The sequence below is a fragment of the Pongo abelii genome, chromosome 1, assembly GCF_028885655.2.
Source record: "Pongo abelii isolate AG06213 chromosome 1, NHGRI_mPonAbe1-v2.0_pri, whole genome shotgun sequence".
Lineage (NCBI taxonomy): Eukaryota > Metazoa > Chordata > Mammalia > Primates > Hominidae > Pongo > Pongo abelii.
In genome coordinates, this window is record NC_071985.2 from 88,748,285 (window position 1) to 88,765,744 (window position 17,460).

Consider the following 17,460-nt stretch of genomic DNA (forward strand, 5'->3'; position numbering starts at 1 on the left):
GTCACCCACACACCCTCTCCAGCCTCTGATCTCTACCTGTTGAGAGCATCTCAGGTGCTGTCTTCCAGGAGCTCTTCGGAAACACGCACTAATACGTCGTTGTTACCCCTAGTCGCCCTACTCTGCCCTAGAACATTCTTAGAACGTATTCCCTCCATCTAAACGCATGCTCGTACCCATTTCACCAACCTCTCTTCACCGCAGTCACCCACACACCCTCTCCAGCCTCTGGTGTCTATCGTTCTACTCTCTACCTCCACAAGGTGAACTTTTTGAGCTCCCAGGATTGGGGTAAGAACCTGCCCTCTCTGTCTTTCTGTGCCCGGCTCATTTGGTGTTCCATCGTGACCTATAGCTCCGCCTCTGTTGCTGCAGACGAGAGGATTTCGTTCTTTTCTACGGCCAAATGGCATTCCATGGTGTCCATATGCCACATTCTTGTTAATCCATTTCCCGGCTGACGGACACTTAGGTTGTCTTAACGACATCTTGCCTACTTGCACGTCCTTCATAGGCTCTCTGCAAGAAGAAAAATATGGCTCTTTTTGCCCGACCTCGCAGGCAGTCAGACCTTATGGTTGTCTTCCCCTGTTCCCTAAAAGTCGCTGTTCTTCTATTCTTTCTCAAGGTGCGCTGATCTCATATTGTTCAAACACACGTGTTTTACCATCAATTTGTAGAGTTAACACAATTGTCACAGGGGTCCTGAGGTGAGGTACATCCTCAGCTTACGGAGATAACAGGATTAAGAGATTAAAGTAAAGACAGGCGTAAGAAATTATAAAAGCATTATTTGGGAACCGAAGAAAGTCCATATTAAAATGAAGTCTTCACAGTTTACGTGCCTCTGCCGCGGCTCCAGCCGGTCCCTCCGTTCGGGGTCCCTGACTTCCCGCAACATACACGTGCGTGTGTGTACACGTGCTCCCGCTCACTGTTGACGGGTTTGAGATTCTCGCCTATTCTGGATGTGAAAATGAATCTTGAGAGGTCCCATTAGTTAGACCAACCTGGCCACGGGCATTGAAGCGTGGAGATGCAGGAGTTCGTGGGGAAAACCCAACGGCCAGGCTGACCAAAGCGCATGTGCGGGGTTGGGGTTCCTGATAGACTTCCAGCCGAAGTTTGCTTCCCATTGCCTGACCTACGCTCTCTATCTTCTCCCCAAATGTCAAGGAACATGTGGAGATGGTACCCATCCCCAGCGCCAAGATTCGCTGTGGAACGCTTTTCCCATCCCCTCCTTAGCACAGATGAGCCCAGTGCTCCAACCCTCTATTCAACCCGTATTGATCATTATTGTTTGGCTGATCCCCCAAGTCAATGGCAGAAGTCAGTCGACTTCTTGCCAAAACTCCTCTGTAGGGGCAAAGTAGACGTCCAACCAACTGCACAAACCTCTCCCGTGTCATTCGTGGGATCTTGGCACAGTCAGATCACCTGCAGAGACCAGACCCTGTCGGGGATAGAGATGTTTGCCATCCCCACGGGAGGCTGGCTTGCTTGCCAGCGTGATGTGGGTGGATGTCAGTGGGTGACAGTGATGGACGAAGGTGTCCGTTCCCGTGGCTGGCGTCCACCCCCGCCCGGGGCAAGGGGCTGACACCGAGGAAAGGAGAGAAGCATGTCGCGTGCTGGGAGCTGGAAGAAGGAGTCCAGGGTGTCCAGGGGGTGCACAGGGCTGGCTGGCCAGGTCTGGGAGTGAGGCTGTCCAGTGAAACGGAGGTTGTGCAGATGCCTGGGGCGTCAGGGCACCTCGCGGGCCGCCTATGCGGTCGGAGGGATCCCAGCTGGTGGCGGAGCTGGCGTGTGTCTGAAGAGCCTGAAGGAGGCCAGGGCTGGGGGATATGAGTCGTCTGAGTGAGGGACATTGACGGCGAGAGGGAGAGTTGACTGTGCGAGAGAGAGAGACAGAGAGATAGAGACAGAGAGAGAGAGAGAGAGAGACAGAGACAGAGACAGAGAAAGACAGAGAGGGTGAGAGATTGAGAGAGTGAGAGAGAGAGACAGACAGAGAGAGAGAGAGAGTGTGTGTCTGTGTGTGTGTGTGTGTGTGTGTGTGTGAGTGAAAGGGCGGGTGGGGTGAGACAAAGGTGGTGGAGGGAGGGCTGAGCCTGAAGGCTGGTGGGAACAGTACCTTTTCAGCGGGTTGGCCTGGGCAGGAAGGAAGTCTGTGTGGTCAAAGGGCACCCCCGCCGGCGAGACTGGGCTGCTGCTTGGGCTGGGCGGTCAGAGTATGGAGTGGGGCTGGGGTGAGGTGGCAAGCAGCCCAGGGTGGGAGAGACGTCGTGACAGAGCGACTGGAGGCCACGTCCCACGTCCCAAAAGGGTAGGGAATGCAACTGGACCCGAGACATAAATAAGCCGTCTTCAGGACGCACATTCACGTCTCAGGCATGTGTCTGGGGCTGAGATGAAAAGAGGTCCGAGGGAGAGAAACAAGGCAGCATCGTCGACTAAAGTGGTGGATTGGGGTTAGGTTGGGAGATGCGACATGGCGGTGGTGGTGCCGGCAGAATGAGGGGAGAGAGTGTGGAGTAGCCGGAACACGATGAATATAGACGGTGCACATGCCACGCGTACACTCGTGTGGTCGCGTTAAGGACTGTGTGACCAACTAGGGGAAAGTGATGAGTTACTCCCCGGAGTCGCGACTTCCTTCCTACTGGAAGGGCAACCATGGCATCATTTTCTGGATGTGGGGAGCCAGCGAGGGGGAGAGAGAGAGAGGAAAAGAGGTCGAGGTGGTGAAATGTGAAGAGGAGAGGTGGGGCGAGTGGCTGCAAGCCCGTGGTGCCTGGCGGTGTTCCTTGAAGTGAAATGCGTCGGGCAGAGGCGGTGGCAGGGCAATGAAGAGAAACAGGAGCAGGAGGCTGCCCAGGGCTGGTGTCTGGCGCGCTCTCGTGTTTGGAGGGGTTGTTGTTACCAAGGTGGGGGGGCGGGGGGACAGGCTCAACCGTAAGTCAGTGGAGAGAGGCACGGAAGAAAGGGCAGAGGGGCGTCGCGCGTGGGAGCGCAGCCGGTGCCGGACTCGCTCGCGCGCCCCGAGTGTAAGGAGGCGGCAGAGGCGAGCGCAGCTACGCCTTGGTGCTGCTGCAGCACCAAAATGGGAGGGTGTGCTGCATGGGCCGGGAATCGAACCCGGGCCTCCCGCGTGGCAGGCGAGAATTCTACCACTGAACCACCCATGCACCGATGGCAAACGCCAACGGAAGCTGGTGCAGCGGAGCTCGCCACCAGCGGCCGTTCACTGGTCACCGCCTGCCGTGGGCCTCCGTCCTATTGGAGCGGCCACGAGAGGCTGGCCCGATGGGGCGGGCAGAAGGGGAGGCTCCCGTCACGTCGAGGGACCTGAGGCGGGGCGCGGAGGGAGAGCGGAGGGAGAGAGGCCGACTCGGCCCATCTTGTGCTTTCTCTGCCGCCCAGGGCCGAGAGACTGCCCGCCGGGGTCTCCAGGGGAAGGACCAGCCGTGGCCCGCGCCCGAATGCCCGTGTGGGCAGGTGAGCTGTGGCGGGCCTTGCTGAGCGCGGATCCCCGGCACAGACCCAAAGTTCTTGTTTTTGTTTTTGTTTGTTTCTTTCTTTCTTTCTTTCTTTCGAGGGTCCTTTTTTTTTCTTTCTTTTCTTCACCGCCGGGCCGGCCTTCTCACTTGTGTCACCTGCGGGTGGGTGGGGAGGTGGGTGTGTCAGCGAGCGGGGGCGGCGATGGGGAACGGGTCTCGCAGCCGTGGCGTGCGGGCTCAGAAACGCAGACCAAGTCCGTGGGCGCCTCGCTCCTGCGCTGTGACCCACCCCACCGGCTCGCACTTGGGCTGGTAGGGAGGCTGGAGCGCGAGAAAGGAGCGGAGGAGCGCTTCGGCAGAGCCGCAGCTGGCTGACCCTGGAGAAGGCGCGCTGGGTGTGGCTGGGACGGCCCAGGCCGCGGCTTCCCCCGTGGGGATGCGGTGTGGCGCGGAGCTGGTCCCGGCGGGGCCTGGCGTTTGTGGGCGCGTGACGGGGATCTAGGGCTTCCGCTCGTGATTCCTCGTTGGCTGTCTTTCCGGGTTTGGACTCGCCTGCCAGGCTGTGTGCAGGGTTCCCGCTGCCTGTGGCCGGCAGGCGTCCGGGCTGCAGGTGGGCCGGCAGGCAGGTGTTAGCGGGAAGGGAGCACAAGTAGCGAGGTGGGATCGGCGACGTGGCTAGGGCGTCTGGAGAATGGAATGCGCGGCCGGGGTCCGAGGGGTCGGAGGAAAGGACAGGATGTTGGATGGCGTGCCTCTGGTGGGAGAAGTGTGTGCGGCTCCACGAGCGAGTCGCTCGCTGCCGTTCAGCGGTCAGAAGTTGGAGGGTGAAACCGGGCGGGCTGTGCAGGCCAGGACGCCTCTGGGCAGCGCAGCGGCGATTCGAGGCGGTGGGCGGTGGGCGGTGGGCGGTGGGCGGTGGGCGGAGGCCGGTGGGAGGAAGGAGGGAAAAGGAGGAATAGGGCAAGAATCTGGGCTGTGTCTGTTTGGGCGGGCGGAGGAGATAGGCAGGGAAGAGCGTGGAAGGTGGTCGCGGTCGCTCGCTGTGTGTGGGGCCAGGGAAGAGGGCGTGCGAGGTGGCGGGGAGGGCGTCCGTCCGAAGGGCAATTGGTAGAGGGTCGCGGGCGCTGGCGCATGGTCCTGGGCTGTTTCTGCGACAGGCGGCGGGTGGGCAGGAAGAACGGACGTGCCTGAGAAGCGGCGGCGTTTTGGAGGCTTGCTTCAAGGGGGCTGGAGTTTGGAGAGCGGGCAAGGGCTCAAGGCAGGAACCGGCCAAAGGTGCTCCAGGGTTGCCATGGGCGTTGCCCTCCGGCGGGCGGGCCAAAAGGTCGGCTTGTCAGGAGTGGGATTCGAACCCACGCCTCCAGGGGAGACTGCGACCTGAACGCAGCGCCTTAGACCGCTCGGCCATCCTGACGGCGCGCCGGAGCGCGTCGCCGCTCGCATGGCTGGGACCCGGCGCGAACGCCTGCGCCGTTGGCCGGCGCCTGTCTGGGTTCGGTGCGCAACCGACGGACCGCGCGGGCGGAGCGGGCGCCAGGTGAACGGAGCCGGCCGGCGTTGACGTGGACGCCCCCGCGTCCCCACCCCGGACCCAAACGGTCCGCGTCGGGCCGGCCGCCGCCGCCGCACGCCCCAGCCCCCGCGCCTGGGCTCGCCGAACCCCGCAGGGCGCTGCGCCCACCGCGTCCTAGGAGCAGCGGCCTGACTGTTTCGCCCGCGCCTCTTCCTGCCCCGGCGCGATCCCCGCGTTGGAGACAGCAGGCAGGGCGCACGGGGAGGTTCCACGCCGCTCCGGTACCTGTCGGGGTCCGGGTCCGGCTCCGGGTCCCAGCGGGATCGCAGGGTGCTTTGTTGGGTGTCGGGGTAGGTCGCGCCAATGGTGGCGGGGGGCGGGTGGCGGGTGGCGGGTGACGGGTGGCGGGTGGCGGGTGGCGGTTGGCGGGTGGAGGGCGAGCACACACCGGGCCCCTGCGGTCGGGGGAGGGGATCAAGGCAGGGCTAGGCGTCCGCGGTCGCAGTGGGGTCTGGCGTCCCGGCGACGGTCGCCGTCGTCCTCGTTAGTATAGTGGTGAGTATCCCCGCCTGTCACGCGGGAGACCGGGGTTCGATTCCCCGACGGGGAGGCAGCCGTCCTTTTTGGGCCGCCGCCTCGGACCCAGCCTGTGGGCCCTCCTTCTCCTTCCTCCGCCCTCCAGCTAGTGGCAGTGCGCCATCTCGGGCCTGGCCTGCCCGGCCCCTTGGCCCCCTGGGCCCCCTGGGCCCCCTGGGCCCCCTTGGCCTCCTGGGCCCCCTTGGCCTCCTGCCTTTTCTTCTCGCCCGCGGCTTGGTCGCCGCAGGCGGGCGGCCTCCTCTGGCCCCCCACGGCGCCCGACGAGCTGCCGGCCCAAAGTGGGTGTCGGAAGAGGCTTTCTGCGACGCACAGGGCCCGGCGCCCGGTGGGAGGCGGAGGAGCGAGGACCCTGTCGGCGCCGGCCGTGTCCCCGCCGGGCACCTGGTGGGGAAGGGCTCTGGCGGCCCCGGGCGGCGAGGGAGCGAGAGCGCCCCCAGAGGCAGGCGGGCGGAACGGGGCAGCCGCGCTCGCCTTGCACCGGTGGGGCGCCGGGCGGCCTTCGGCGGGGCCGTGGCAGCGCGGAGCTGCGGGCGGGCGGACGGACCGGGCGTCGGGGCCGCGCTGCCCCGGGCGTCGGCGGCGCGCTGGTGGGAGCCCCGGGCCGGCGTGGCGGGGCTGCCCGCGCCGTGCGGCGTTGGTGGTATAGTGGTGAGCATAGCTGCCTTCCAAGCAGTTGACCCGGGTTCGATTCCCGGCCAACGCAGCGGGCCGACCTTTTGCGGAGGTCCCGGGCGCGGAGCTCGTGTGGCAGCTTGGCCTGTGGCTGCGTGCCTGTGCGCCCGGGAAGGAGGCGCGCGGTGTTTGGAGGGTGTGCTGCGAACAGGGCAGAGCTGCTCGTGAGGGCAGGCCGGTTGCCGCCGGCGTCGCGGGGGCTGGTTGCGGGTGTTTGTTTTAACCCGAAGCAGGGGACAGGCGCCAAGGTAGCGCCAAGGTAGCGCCAAGGTAGTGCTGGGGGCCGGAGGCGCCCGGGGCCAGGAGGCGCAAGCCGGGCCCCGAAGCCGTCTCTCCCTGGTGGTCTAGTGGTTAGGATTCGGCGCTCTCACCGCCGCGGCCCGGGTTCGATTCCCGGTCAGGGAAGCCTTCCTTCTTTGGCTCTGCCTGCCAGCTGCCAGGCCCCTTCACACCTCCCCTTTTGGCCAACAGGCTCGCTCGCTCGCTTCTCCCGCGCCCCAGCCACAACCTCCCGCGGCCTCCACGTGCGCCCCAACGCTCCCCGCCTGCCTCCACCCATCCGTCCTTTTGGCCTCGCTGGCGCCACCTTCGCAACATCAGCTTCACAGCTCTTCCTTGTCACGTGCTCGCCTCGCTCCCACTCTTTCTCAGCGGCAAAGCCCACTGGCCAGGTCAGGCTTTCTCCTCCCATGGCCGCCAGGTGACCCGCCACCACCACCGCCACCCTCGCACTCTCGGCTGGCCACCGAATGGGCCAGGACTCTCGAGCAGAGCGGCTTCCGCCAAGCCAAGCCCGGTGGCTGACGGGCCACTTCTCTCTCGGCTGCGGGGGATCTGGGCCTAATGGTTGGGCCACCCGCCAGAGCCACTCATGCCAGCAAGCGCACTGGCTTTTCCGAGGCGTGCCAGACCCTGAGCGCGGGATCCGTGATTGGGCTCCACGGGTGTCACCGGCTTCGGTAGAAATGGCAGCGGAACTTGAGGAGCCGAGACCACGGGCCATAGCGCCAGGGAGGCCGAGCTGCGACAGTCACTCTGGCAGCATGACTATGTTCTTCTTCATGCGGACATGATATCGATGGGATTCCTGTGACGTGTGGTAACACGTGTAGACTGCGTAGTGATCGATGAGCCACTGAGGGGATGTAGGGCATCCATCCCGTGGGTGTCTGTCGTCTCTACCTGTTGGGAGCATCTCAGGTGCTGTCTTCCAGGAGCTCTTCGGAAACACGCACTAATACGTCGTTGTTACCCCTAGTCGCCCTACTCTGCCCTAGAACATTCTTAGAACGTATTCCCTCCATCTAAACGCATGCTGATACCCAATTCACCAACCTCGCTTCACCGCAGTCACCCACACACCCTCTCCAGCCTCTGATCTCTACCTGTTGAGAGCATCTCAGGTGCTGTCTTCCAGGAGCTCTTCGGAAACACGCACTAATACGTCGTTGTTACCCCTAGTCGCCCTACTCTGCCCTAGAACATTCTTAGAACGTATTCCCTCCATCTAAACGCATGCTCGTACCCATTTCACCAACCTCTCTTCACCGCAGTCACCCACACACCCTCTCCAGCCTCTGGTGTCTATCGTTCTACTCTCTACCTCCACAAGGTGAACTTTTTGAGCTCCCAGGATTGGGGTAAGAACCTGCCCTCTCTGTCTTTCTGTGCCCGGCTCATTTGGTGTTCCATCGTGACCTATAGCTCCGCCTCTGTTGCTGCAGACGAGAGGATTTCGTTCTTTTCTACGGCCAAATGGCATTCCATGGTGTCCATATGCCACATTCTTGTTAATCCATTTCCCGGCTGACGGACACTTAGGTTGTCTTAACGACATCTTGCCTACTTGCACGTCCTTCATAGGCTCTCTGCAAGAAGAAAAATATGGCTCTTTTTGCCCGACCTCGCAGGCAGTCAGACCTTATGGTTGTCTTCCCCTGTTCCCTAAAAGTCGCTGTTCTTCTATTCTTTCTCAAGGTGCGCTGATCTCATATTGTTCAAACACACGTGTTTTACCATCAATTTGTAGAGTTAACACAATTGTCACAGGGGTCCTGAGGTGAGGTACATCCTCAGCTTACGGAGATAACAGGATTAAGAGATTAAAGTAAAGACAGGCGTAAGAAATTATAAAAGCATTATTTGGGAACCGAAGAAAGTCCATATTAAAATGAAGTCTTCACAGTTTACGTGCCTCTGCCGCGGCTCCAGCCGGTCCCTCCGTTCGGGGTCCCTGACTTCCCGCAACATACACGTGCGTGTGTGTACACGTGCTCCCGCTCACTGTTGACGGGTTTGAGATTCTCGCCTATTCTGGATGTGAAAATGAATCTTGAGAGGTCCCATTAGTTAGACCAACCTGGCCACGGGCATTGAAGCGTGGAGATGCAGGAGTTCGTGGGGAAAACCCAACGGCCAGGCTGACCAAAGCGCATGTGCGGGGTTGGGGTTCCTGATAGACTTCCAGCCGAAGTTTGCTTCCCATTGCCTGACCTACGCTCTCTATCTTCTCCCCAAATGTCAAGGAACATGTGGAGATGGTACCCATCCCCAGCGCCAAGATTCGCTGTGGAACGCTTTTCCCATCCCCTCCTTAGCACAGATGAGCCCAGTGCTCCAACCCTCTATTCAACCCGTATTGATCATTATTGTTTGGCTGATCCCCCAAGTCAATGGCAGAAGTCAGTCGACTTCTTGCCAAAACTCCTCTGTAGGGGCAAAGTAGACGTCCAACCAACTGCACAAACCTCTCCCGTGTCATTCGTGGGATCTTGGCACAGTCGGATCACCTGCAGAGACCAGACCCTGTCGGGGATAGAGATGTTTGCCATCCCCACGGGAGGCTGGCTTGCTTGCCAGCGTGATGTGGGTGGATGTCAGTGGGTGACAGTGATGGACGAAGGTGTCCGTTCCCGTGGCTGGCGTCCACCCCCGCCCGGGGCAAGGGGCTGACACCGAGGAAAGGAGAGAAGCATGTCGCGTGCTGGGAGCTGGAAGAAGGAGTCCAGGGTGTCCAGGGGGTGCACAGGGCTGGCTGGCCAGGTCTGGGAGTGAGGCTGTCCAGTGAAACGGAGGTTGTGCAGATGCCTGGGGCGTCAGGGCACCTCGCGGGCCGCCTATGCGGTCGGAGGGATCCCAGCTGGTGGCGGAGCTGGCGTGTGTCTGAAGAGCCTGAAGGAGGCCAGGGCTGGGGGATATGAGTCGTCTGAGTGAGGGACATTGACGGCGAGAGGGAGAGTTGACTGTGCGAGAGAGAGAGACAGAGAGATAGAGACAGAGAGAGAGAGAGAGAGAGAGAGACAGAGACAGAGACAGAGAAAGACAGAGAGGGTGAGAGATTGAGAGAGAGAGACAGACAGAGAGAGAGAGAGAGTGTGTGTCTGTGTGTGTGTGTGTGTGTGTGTGTGTGTGTGTGAGTGAAAGGGCGGGTGGGGTGAGACAAAGGTGGTGGAGGGAGGGCTGAGCCTGAAGGCTGGTGGGAACAGTACCTTTTCAGCGGGTTGGCCTGGGCAGGAAGGAAGTCTGTGTGGTCAAAGGGCACCCCCGCCGGCGAGACTGGGCTGCTGCTTGGGCTGGGCGGTCAGAGTATGGAGTGGGGCTGGGGTGAGGTGGCAAGCAGCCCAGGGTGGGAGAGACGTCGTGACAGAGCGACTGGAGGCCACGTCCCACGTCCCAAAAGGGTAGGGAATGCAACTGGACCCGAGACATAAATAAGCCGTCTTCAGGACGCACATTCACGTCTCAGGCATGTGTCTGGGGCTGAGATGAAAAGAGGTCCGAGGGAGAGAAACAAGGCAGCATCGTCGACTAAAGTGGTGGATTGGGGTTAGGTTGGGAGATGCGACATGGCGGTGGTGGTGCCGGCAGAATGAGGGGAGAGAGTGTGGAGTAGCCGGAACACGATGAATATAGACGGTGCACATGCCACGCGTACACTCGTGTGGTCGCGTTAAGGACTGTGTGACCAACTAGGGGAAAGTGATGAGTTACTCCCCGGAGTCGCGACTTCCTTCCTACTGGAAGGGCAACCATGGCATCATTTTCTGGATGTGGGGAGCCAGCGAGGGGGAGAGAGAGAGAGGAAAAGAGGTCGAGGTGGTGAAATGTGAAGAGGAGAGGTGGGGCGAGTGGCTGCAAGCCCGTGGTGCCTGGCGGTGTTCCTTGAAGTGAAATGCGTCGGGCAGAGGCGGTGGCAGGGCAATGAAGAGAAACAGGAGCAGGAGGCTGCCCAGGGCTGGTGTCTGGCGCGCTCTCGTGTTTGGAGGGGTTGTTGTTACCAAGGTGGGGGGGCGGGGGGACAGGCTCAACCGTAAGTCAGTGGAGAGAGGCACGGAAGAAAGGGCAGAGGGGCGTCGCGCGTGGGAGCGCAGCCGGTGCCGGACTCGCTCGCGCGCCCCGAGTGTAAGGAGGCGGCAGAGGCGAGCGCAGCTACGCCTTGGTGCTGCTGCAGCACCAAAATGGGAGGGTGTGCTGCATGGGCCGGGAATCGAACCCGGGCCTCCCGCGTGGCAGGCGAGAATTCTACCACTGAACCACCCATGCACCGATGGCAAACGCCAACGGAAGCTGGTGCAGCGGAGCTCGCCACCAGCGGCCGTTCACTGGTCACCGCCTGCCGTGGGCCTCCGTCCTATTGGAGCGGCCACGAGAGGCTGGCCCGATGGGGCGGGCAGAAGGGGAGGCTCCCGTCACGTCGAGGGACCTGAGGCGGGGCGCGGAGGGAGAGCGGAGGGAGAGAGGCCGACTCGGCCCATCTTGTGCTTTCTCTGCCGCCCAGGGCCGAGAGACTGCCCGCCGGGGTCTCCAGGGGAAGGACCAGCCGTGGCCCGCGCCCGAATGCCCGTGTGGGCAGGTGAGCTGTGGCGGGCCTTGCTGAGCGCGGATCCCCGGCACAGACCCAAAGTTCTTGTTTTTGTTTTTGTTTGTTTCTTTCTTTCTTTCTTTCTTTCGAGGGTCCTTTTTTTTTCTTTCTTTTCTTCACCGCCGGGCCGGCCTTCTCACTTGTGTCACCTGCGGGTGGGTGGGGAGGTGGGTGTGTCAGCGAGCGGGGGCGGCGATGGGGAACGGGTCTCGCAGCCGTGGCGTGCGGGCTCAGAAACGCAGACCAAGTCCGTGGGCGCCTCGCTCCTGCGCTGTGACCCACCCCACCGGCTCGCACTTGGGCTGGTAGGGAGGCTGGAGCGCGAGAAAGGAGCGGAGGAGCGCTTCGGCAGAGCCGCAGCTGGCTGACCCTGGAGAAGGCGCGCTGGGTGTGGCTGGGACGGCCCAGGCCGCGGCTTCCCCCGTGGGGATGCGGTGTGGCGCGGAGCTGGTCCCGGCGGGGCCTGGCGTTTGTGGGCGCGTGACGGGGATCTAGGGCTTCCGCTCGTGATTCCTCGTTGGCTGTCTTTCCGGGTTTGGACTCGCCTGCCAGGCTGTGTGCAGGGTTCCCGCTGCCTGTGGCCGGCAGGCGTCCGGGCTGCAGGTGGGCCGGCAGGCAGGTGTTAGCGGGAAGGGAGCACAAGTAGCGAGGTGGGATCGGCGACGTGGCTAGGGCGTCTGGAGAATGGAATGCGCGGCCGGGGTCCGAGGGGTCGGAGGAAAGGACAGGATGTTGGATGGCGTGCCTCTGGTGGGAGAAGTGTGTGCGGCTCCACGAGCGAGTCGCTCGCTGCCGTTCAGCGGTCAGAAGTTGGAGGGTGAAACCGGGCGGGCTGTGCAGGCCAGGACGCCTCTGGGCAGCGCAGCGGCGATTCGAGGCGGTGGGCGGTGGGCGGTGGGCGGTGGGCGGTGGGCGGAGGCCGGTGGGAGGAAGGAGGGAAAAGGAGGAATAGGGCAAGAATCTGGGCTGTGTCTGTTTGGGCGGGCGGAGGAGATAGGCAGGGAAGAGCGTGGAAGGTGGTCGCGGTCGCTCGCTGTGTGTGGGGCCAGGGAAGAGGGCGTGCGAGGTGGCGGGGAGGGCGTCCGTCCGAAGGGCAATTGGTAGAGGGTCGCGGGCGCTGGCGCATGGTCCTGGGCTGTTTCTGCGACAGGCGGCGGGTGGGCAGGAAGAACGGACGTGCCTGAGAAGCGGCGGCGTTTTGGAGGCTTGCTTCAAGGGGGCTGGAGTTTGGAGAGCGGGCAAGGGCTCAAGGCAGGAACCGGCCAAAGGTGCTCCAGGGTTGCCATGGGCGTTGCCCTCCGGCGGGCGGGCCAAAAGGTCGGCTTGTCAGGAGTGGGATTCGAACCCACGCCTCCAGGGGAGACTGCGACCTGAACGCAGCGCCTTAGACCGCTCGGCCATCCTGACGGCGCGCCGGAGCGCGTCGCCGCTCGCATGGCTGGGACCCGGCGCGAACGCCTGCGCCGTTGGCCGGCGCCTGTCTGGGTTCGGTGCGCAACCGACGGACCGCGCGGGCGGAGCGGGCGCCAGGTGAACGGAGCCGGCCGGCGTTGACGTGGACGCCCCCGCGTCCCCACCCCGGACCCAAACGGTCCGCGTCGGGCCGGCCGCCGCCGCCGCACGCCCCAGCCCCCGCGCCTGGGCTCGCCGAACCCCGCAGGGCGCTGCGCCCACCGCGTCCTAGGAGCAGCGGCCTGACTGTTTCGCCCGCGCCTCTTCCTGCCCCGGCGCGATCCCCGCGTTGGAGACAGCAGGCAGGGCGCACGGGGAGGTTCCACGCCGCTCCGGTACCTGTCGGGGTCCGGGTCCGGCTCCGGGTCCCAGCGGGATCGCAGGGTGCTTTGTTGGGTGTCGGGGTAGGTCGCGCCAATGGTGGCGGGGGGCGGGTGGCGGGTGGCGGGTGACGGGTGGCGGGTGGCGGGTGGCGGTTGGCGGGTGGAGGGCGAGCACACACCGGGCCCCTGCGGTCGGGGGAGGGGATCAAGGCAGGGCTAGGCGTCCGCGGTCGCAGTGGGGTCTGGCGTCCCGGCGACGGTCGCCGTCGTCCTCGTTAGTATAGTGGTGAGTATCCCCGCCTGTCACGCGGGAGACCGGGGTTCGATTCCCCGACGGGGAGGCAGCCGTCCTTTTTGGGCCGCCGCCTCGGACCCAGCCTGTGGGCCCTCCTTCTCCTTCCTCCGCCCTCCAGCTAGTGGCAGTGCGCCATCTCGGGCCTGGCCTGCCCGGCCCCTTGGCCCCCTGGGCCCCCTGGGCCCCCTGGGCCCCCTTGGCCTCCTGGGCCCCCTTGGCCTCCTGCCTTTTCTTCTCGCCCGCGGCTTGGTCGCCGCAGGCGGGCGGCCTCCTCTGGCCCCCCACGGCGCCCGACGAGCTGCCGGCCCAAAGTGGGTGTCGGAAGAGGCTTTCTGCGACGCACAGGGCCCGGCGCCCGGTGGGAGGCGGAGGAGCGAGGACCCTGTCGGCGCCGGCCGTGTCCCCGCCGGGCACCTGGTGGGGAAGGGCTCTGGCGGCCCCGGGCGGCGAGGGAGCGAGAGCGCCCCCAGAGGCAGGCGGGCGGAACGGGGCAGCCGCGCTCGCCTTGCACCGGTGGGGCGCCGGGCGGCCTTCGGCGGGGCCGTGGCAGCGCGGAGCTGCGGGCGGGCGGACGGACCGGGCGTCGGGGCCGCGCTGCCCCGGGCGTCGGCGGCGCGCTGGTGGGAGCCCCGGGCCGGCGTGGCGGGGCTGCCCGCGCCGTGCGGCGTTGGTGGTATAGTGGTGAGCATAGCTGCCTTCCAAGCAGTTGACCCGGGTTCGATTCCCGGCCAACGCAGCGGGCCGACCTTTTGCGGAGGTCCCGGGCGCGGAGCTCGTGTGGCAGCTTGGCCTGTGGCTGCGTGCCTGTGCGCCCGGGAAGGAGGCGCGCGGTGTTTGGAGGGTGTGCTGCGAACAGGGCAGAGCTGCTCGTGAGGGCAGGCCGGTTGCCGCCGGCGTCGCGGGGGCTGGTTGCGGGTGTTTGTTTTAACCCGAAGCAGGGGACAGGCGCCAAGGTAGCGCCAAGGTAGCGCCAAGGTAGTGCTGGGGGCCGGAGGCGCCCGGGGCCAGGAGGCGCAAGCCGGGCCCCGAAGCCGTCTCTCCCTGGTGGTCTAGTGGTTAGGATTCGGCGCTCTCACCGCCGCGGCCCGGGTTCGATTCCCGGTCAGGGAAGCCTTCCTTCTTTGGCTCTGCCTGCCAGCTGCCAGGCCCCTTCACACCTCCCCTTTTGGCCAACAGGCTCGCTCGCTCGCTTCTCCCGCGCCCCAGCCACAACCTCCCGCGGCCTCCACGTGCGCCCCAACGCTCCCCGCCTGCCTCCACCCATCCGTCCTTTTGGCCTCGCTGGCGCCACCTTCGCAACATCAGCTTCACAGCTCTTCCTTGTCACGTGCTCGCCTCGCTCCCACTCTTTCTCAGCGGCAAAGCCCACTGGCCAGGTCAGGCTTTCTCCTCCCATGGCCGCCAGGTGACCCGCCACCACCACCGCCACCCTCGCACTCTCGGCTGGCCACCGAATGGGCCAGGACTCTCGAGCAGAGCGGCTTCCGCCAAGCCAAGCCCGGTGGCTGACGGGCCACTTCTCTCTCGGCTGCGGGGGATCTGGGCCTAATGGTTGGGCCACCCGCCAGAGCCACTCATGCCAGCAAGCGCACTGGCTTTTCCGAGGCGTGCCAGACCCTGAGCGCGGGATCCGTGATTGGGCTCCACGGGTGTCACCGGCTTCGGTAGAAATGGCAGCGGAACTTGAGGAGCCGAGACCACGGGCCATAGCGCCAGGGAGGCCGAGCTGCGACAGTCACTCTGGCAGCATGACTATGTTCTTCTTCATGCGGACATGATATCGATGGGATTCCTGTGACGTGTGGTAACACGTGTAGACTGCGTAGTGATCGATGAGCCACTGAGGGGATGTAGGGCATCCATCCCGTGGGTGTCTGTCGTCTCTACCTGTTGGGAGCATCTCAGGTGCTGTCTTCCAGGAGCTCTTCGGAAACACGCACTAATACGTCGTTGTTACCCCTAGTCGCCCTACTCTGCCCTAGAACATTCTTAGAACGTATTCCCTCCATCTAAACGCATGCTGATACCCAATTCACCAACCTCGCTTCACCGCAGTCACCCACACACCCTCTCCAGCCTCTGATCTCTACCTGTTGAGAGCATCTCAGGTGCTGTCTTCCAGGAGCTCTTCGGAAACACGCACTAATACGTCGTTGTTACCCCTAGTCGCCCTACTCTGCCCTAGAACATTCTTAGAACGTATTCCCTCCATCTAAACGCATGCTCGTACCCATTTCACCAACCTCTCTTCACCGCAGTCACCCACACACCCTCTCCAGCCTCTGGTGTCTATCGTTCTACTCTCTACCTCCACAAGGTGAACTTTTTGAGCTCCCAGGATTGGGGTAAGAACCTGCCCTCTCTGTCTTTCTGTGCCCGGCTCATTTGGTGTTCCATCGTGACCTATAGCTCCGCCTCTGTTGCTGCAGACGAGAGGATTTCGTTCTTTTCTACGGCCAAATGGCATTCCATGGTGTCCATATGCCACATTCTTGTTAATCCATTTCCCGGCTGACGGACACTTAGGTTGTCTTAACGACATCTTGCCTACTTGCACGTCCTTCATAGGCTCTCTGCAAGAAGAAAAATATGGCTCTTTTTGCCCGACCTCGCAGGCAGTCAGACCTTATGGTTGTCTTCCCCTGTTCCCTAAAAGTCGCTGTTCTTCTATTCTTTCTCAAGGTGCGCTGATCTCATATTGTTCAAACACACGTGTTTTACCATCAATTTGTAGAGTTAACACAATTGTCACAGGGGTCCTGAGGTGAGGTACATCCTCAGCTTACGGAGATAACAGGATTAAGAGATTAAAGTAAAGACAGGCGTAAGAAATTATAAAAGCATTATTTGGGAACCGAAGAAAGTCCATATTAAAATGAAGTCTTCACAGTTTACGTGCCTCTGCCGCGGCTCCAGCCGGTCCCTCCGTTCGGGGTCCCTGACTTCCCGCAACATACACGTGCGTGTGTGTACACGTGCTCCCGCTCACTGTTGACGGGTTTGAGATTCTCGCCTATTCTGGATGTGAAAATGAATCTTGAGAGGTCCCATTAGTTAGACCAACCTGGCCACGGGCATTGAAGCGTGGAGATGCAGGAGTTCGTGGGGAAAACCCAACGGCCAGGCTGACCAAAGCGCATGTGCGGGGTTGGGGTTCCTGATAGACTTCCAGCCGAAGTTTGCTTCCCATTGCCTGACCTACGCTCTCTATCTTCTCCCCAAATGTCAAGGAACATGTGGAGATGGTACCCATCCCCAGCGCCAAGATTCGCTGTGGAACGCTTTTCCCATCCCCTCCTTAGCACAGATGAGCCCAGTGCTCCAACCCTCTATTCAACCCGTATTGATCATTATTGTTTGGCTGATCCCCCAAGTCAATGGCAGAAGTCAGTCGACTTCTTGCCAAAACTCCTCTGTAGGGGCAAAGTAGACGTCCAACCAACTGCACAAACCTCTCCCGTGTCATTCGTGGGATCTTGGCACAGTCGGATCACCTGCAGAGACCAGACCCTGTCGGGGATAGAGATGTTTGCCATCCCCACGGGAGGCTGGCTTGCTTGCCAGCGTGATGTGGGTGGATGTCAGTGGGTGACAGTGATGGACGAAGGTGTCCGTTCCCGTGGCTGGCGTCCACCCCCGCCCGGGGCAAGGGGCTGACACCGAGGAAAGGAGAGAAGCATGTCGCGTGCTGGGAGCTGGAAGAAGGAGTCCAGGGTGTCCAGGGGGTGCACAGGGCTGGCTGGCCAGGTCTGGGAGTGAGGCTGTCCAGTGAAACGGAGGTTGTGCAGATGCCTGGGGCGTCAGGGCACCTCGCGGGCCGCCTATGCGGTCGGAGGGATCCCAGCTGGTGGCGGAGCTGGCGTGTGTCTGAAGAGCCTGAAGGAGGCCAGGGCTGGGGGATATGAGTCGTCTGAGTGAGGGACATTGACGGCGAGAGGGAGAGTTGACTGTGCGAGAGAGAGAGACAGAGAGATAGAGACAGAGAGAGAGAGAGAGAGAGAGAGACAGAGACAGAGACAGAGAAAGACAGAGAGGGTGAGAGATTGAGAGAGAGAGACAGACAGAGAGAGAGAGAGAGAGTGTGTGTCTGTGTGTGTGTGTGTGTGTGTGTGTGTGTGTGTGAGTGAAAGGGCGGGTGGGGTGAGACAAAGGTGGTGGAGGGAGGGCTGAGCCTGAAGGCTGGTGGGAACAGTACCTTTTCAGCGGGTTGGCCTGGGCAGGAAGGAAGTCTGTGTGGTCAAAGG

General features: G+C 62.5%; 10 non-coding genes across 10 annotated transcripts; 6 read left to right on the forward strand and 4 right to left on the reverse strand.

The window, feature by feature from the left end:
• Positions 1 to 3,120: 3,120 nt before the first annotated feature.
• On the reverse strand, positions 3,121 to 3,191 carry TRNAG-GCC (transfer RNA glycine (anticodon GCC)). The gene has a single exon. It is a non-coding gene; the product is annotated as a tRNA-Gly (tRNA).
• Positions 3,192 to 4,834: 1,643 nt separating this feature from the next.
• On the reverse strand, positions 4,835 to 4,917 carry TRNAL-CAG (transfer RNA leucine (anticodon CAG)). Its single transcript has one exon. It is a non-coding gene; the product is annotated as a tRNA-Leu (tRNA).
• A 637-nt stretch (positions 4,918 to 5,554) lies between these two features.
• Positions 5,555 to 5,626, forward strand: TRNAD-GUC (transfer RNA aspartic acid (anticodon GUC)). Its single transcript has one exon. It is a non-coding gene; the product is annotated as a tRNA-Asp (tRNA).
• A 618-nt stretch (positions 5,627 to 6,244) lies between these two features.
• On the forward strand, positions 6,245 to 6,316 carry TRNAG-UCC (transfer RNA glycine (anticodon UCC)). Its single transcript has one exon. It is a non-coding gene; the product is annotated as a tRNA-Gly (tRNA).
• Positions 6,317 to 6,618: 302 nt separating this feature from the next.
• Positions 6,619 to 6,690, forward strand: TRNAE-CUC (transfer RNA glutamic acid (anticodon CUC)). The gene has a single exon. It is a non-coding gene; the product is annotated as a tRNA-Glu (tRNA).
• Positions 6,691 to 10,756: 4,066 nt separating this feature from the next.
• On the reverse strand, positions 10,757 to 10,827 carry TRNAG-GCC (transfer RNA glycine (anticodon GCC)). Its single transcript has one exon. It is a non-coding gene; the product is annotated as a tRNA-Gly (tRNA).
• A 1,643-nt stretch (positions 10,828 to 12,470) lies between these two features.
• TRNAL-CAG (transfer RNA leucine (anticodon CAG)) lies at positions 12,471 to 12,553 on the reverse strand. The gene has a single exon. It is a non-coding gene; the product is annotated as a tRNA-Leu (tRNA).
• A 637-nt stretch (positions 12,554 to 13,190) lies between these two features.
• On the forward strand, positions 13,191 to 13,262 carry TRNAD-GUC (transfer RNA aspartic acid (anticodon GUC)). Its single transcript has one exon. It is a non-coding gene; the product is annotated as a tRNA-Asp (tRNA).
• A 618-nt stretch (positions 13,263 to 13,880) lies between these two features.
• TRNAG-UCC (transfer RNA glycine (anticodon UCC)) lies at positions 13,881 to 13,952 on the forward strand. Its single transcript has one exon. It is a non-coding gene; the product is annotated as a tRNA-Gly (tRNA).
• Positions 13,953 to 14,254: 302 nt separating this feature from the next.
• Positions 14,255 to 14,326, forward strand: TRNAE-CUC (transfer RNA glutamic acid (anticodon CUC)). The gene has a single exon. It is a non-coding gene; the product is annotated as a tRNA-Glu (tRNA).
• The last annotated feature ends 3,134 nt before the right edge of the window (positions 14,327 to 17,460 follow it).